Source organism: Chiloscyllium plagiosum, chromosome 44 (genome assembly GCF_004010195.1).
Source record: "Chiloscyllium plagiosum isolate BGI_BamShark_2017 chromosome 44, ASM401019v2, whole genome shotgun sequence".
NCBI classification, from domain to species: domain Eukaryota; kingdom Metazoa; phylum Chordata; class Chondrichthyes; order Orectolobiformes; family Hemiscylliidae; genus Chiloscyllium; species Chiloscyllium plagiosum.
The window spans coordinates 10,343,155-10,346,203 of NC_057753.1; the positions used below are offsets into that span (position 1 = coordinate 10,343,155).

Sequence of the window (3,049 nt, forward strand, 5' to 3'; positions counted from 1 at the left end):
CCTGAAGAAGGGTTATACCCGAAATGTCAACTTCTCCACCTCCTGATGCTGCCTTGTTTGCTGTGTTCTTCCAGCTTCTTGCTGTCTATTTTGCCAATTGCGACACAGACCTGGAGCAACGTTTCCAGAGGCTGTCCCCACCCCGATTCACTCCCCTTCCTTTCAGTTGCAGCAAGTCAACACCTGGATCCCTGAATGAAAAAATAAATGGAAAACGTGAGGAGAAAAGAGAGTGTTGTACTCACAGATGTTGGACAGAGGAAGGAGATTGCAGGCTGGAGTGAAGCTCAATCTTCATTTACAAAGAGAGGAGCAGCAGAAGCTCACGGTCCAACTTCCGCATTCAGATAATGGGGCTTACTCTGATTGGTAGGAGGGCTAATCTCCTTCCGGTCCTTCAGTGCTCCCTATTGGACAATCAAAAGAAGGTCGCACGTCTTTTTTGCGATTCGGAGATGCCGGTGTTGGACTGGGGTGTACAAAGTTAAAAATCACACAACACCAGGTTATAGTCCAACAGGCTTCCGGTCCTTCAGTGCTCCCTATTGGACAATCAAAAGAAGGTCGCGCGCCTTTTTTTTGCGATTTGGAGATGCCGGTGTTGGACTGGGGTGTACAAAGTTAAAAATCACACAACACCAGGTTAGAGTCCAACAGGTTCAATTGGAAGCACACTAGCTTTCGGAGCGACGCTCCTTCATCAGTGGTTTGCTGACACCGGCGGGCGTGTGCACTGCTTTGCTGACACCGGCAAATATGCGCAGTATGTTCTTTGGGGATGCTGCTGTTATTGACAGATTTTAAGTGTCCAAACGCCAAAAGGAAAAAAAGGGCAGAGCCACAATCTCTCTCTCTCTCCCCCATCCCCGTGGTTCGACATTTTATTGCTTTTGCAATTTGTTTCGTTGCTCAACTTTTGTATATCTTTTCCCCTTGTTGAGAGAGTGTCCCAGTGAGTTGATTGTTGGAGAAGAAGCATTACACTGTACACAGCAGGGGGTGACTGTACACGTTTCCTGAGTGTGATCACAGTTTCGATTGTTCATCGGAAACAGAGAGACAAAAGGACACCAGAACTGTGGAAATGTGGGGACTGTGGGAAGAGATTTCAGTCCTTGTCGGCACTGGAGATTCATCAGCTCAGTCGTAGTGGGAAGAGGCTGTTCTTCAAAAAATTAATACAACATTATTTCCCATTGACAAAAACACATTCACACTGCCTGATTACCTTGAACTTATACAAGTGCCTTGTCATAACATCTTTAATAATAGCTTTGAACATTTCCTATATGACATATGTTAAGATAAATGGTCTGCAGCTTCCTGTTCTCGGTCTCCCTTTTTGAAGAAAGCAGTTTTCCAATCTAAAAAAAACTTTCCTGAAACTAGTGAGGTTTGGAAAATTAAAACCAATACATTAACAATTTCATTAGCTAGTTTTTCTTTAAAGGTCCAGGATGAAATCCTTCGGGTACCTGGGACTTGTCAATTCGTAGTTCCAACAGTTTACTCAGTACTACTTCCCTGGTAATTGTAATTTTCTTCAGGTCCTCCCTCCCTTTCAATTCCTGATTTACAGCTAGTTCTCGGGTGTTACTTGTATCCTCTCTAGTGAAGACAGATTCAAGCTCTTTTCAATTCATCTGCCATCTCTTTATCCTCCGTTGCTGAATCTCTAGACTCATTTTTTACATTTTTATATTTTGGCTAACTTTTTAACCTTAATTGCTGTGCTCCTGCGTGGATTATTTCTGTTGTATTGCCCGAGCTCTCAACTCTAGCATCAACCTGTCTGTTTATTCTATTGAACTGACCTTGGTTAAATGTTACAAAACACACAAGGGCAAATCTTTCCTCTCCAGAAAATCTCCGTCCTTAAAATGATAAAATACACTCTGAAATATTGTTCATTCAAACTTTACCAAGCACACCCTACAGATTTGAAATCTCACAATGGCACCCAGTTTTGTTATGATCTTTAATTTTAAAGAGAATTTTGAATATCCAGTGATTAACTGGAAGAACTGTTCATTAAGTTTTTTACATTTTTAAACAAAAAAACTCAATTAACTGGAGTAACTTAGCAGAATAACATGTCTGGCCTTAAATTGTAAATCTAGTTTTCTTTACTTCCTTGCAAGAGTTCTCACAAATCTTTACATGAATCTTGATAGTTCATTCACTTTATGAGAATCGTCCAAGGCATGCAACATCTCTCTGGGATTCACTTGACTCCTTCTCAGGATTTCAAGTATTCAAGGCAATTTTATGATGGTGCCTCCATTAGTTTTTGGCTAAATGAGCTTCCAGGTTTCATTTGAAACTTCAAAGGTTTAGACTGATCAGTTTGAAGGTCGGTTGAAAACACCCCTGGTTCCTCATGGCCCTCTGTACTTTTAGTCTTACAGCATCTAGTGCCTGAGTAACTAAAATGCTGCTGAACATAAACTCCAGCAATGGAATTGTTCGAGTGTTCTCACCACCTGAAATAATAATGGGGGCAATCTCAGTCAAGAAAGCACAACAATGCCTCTTTCCCTCTGGAAGTTTTTGAAATTCCGCATGTCCATAAGGACCCTCTCCAATATTTACAGATGCATTACAGAAAGTAACGGCCTGGTATGGCTACTGCTGTGCCCAGAACCATAAGAAACCAGAGTCATAGAGATTCTGGATTAGTGGTGCTGGAAGACCACAGCAGTTCAGGCAGCATCCAAGGAGCAGCGAAATCGACGTTTCAGGCAAAAGCCCTTCATCAGGAATAAAGGCAGAGAGCCTGAAGCGTGGAGAGATAAGCTGGAACTGTACCACACCCCCCTACAACCCACCGTCCCATCCTGGCACCTTCCCCTGCCACCGCAGGAACTGTAAAACCTGCGCCCACACCTCCTCCCTCACCTCTATCCAGGGCCCTAAAGGAGCCTTCCACATCCATCAAAGTTTTACTTGCACATCCACTAATATCATTTATTGTATCTGTTGCTCCCGATGCGGTCTCCTCTACATTGGGGAGACTGGGCGCCTCCTAGCAGAGCGCTTTAGGGAACAT

The 3,049-nt window shown here is 43.1% G+C and overlaps 2 protein-coding genes across 3 annotated transcripts in view; one reads left to right on the top strand and one right to left on the bottom strand.

The window, feature by feature from the left end:
• The window catches only part of LOC122543551 (gastrula zinc finger protein XlCGF49.1-like), a 6,351-nt gene extending 5,875 nt beyond the window's left edge, over positions 1-476 (bottom strand). For both annotated transcript variants that reach the window (XM_043682363.1, XM_043682362.1), the window contains exon 1: positions 246-476. The gene's annotated coding sequence lies outside the window, so the exon portion shown is untranslated. The remainder of the gene's footprint in view (positions 1-245) is intronic.
• Positions 1-3,049, top strand: part of LOC122543652 (zinc finger protein 665-like) — a 93,488-nt gene that overhangs the window by 44,808 nt on the left and 45,631 nt on the right. The gene's annotated exons all lie outside the window — the stretch shown is intronic.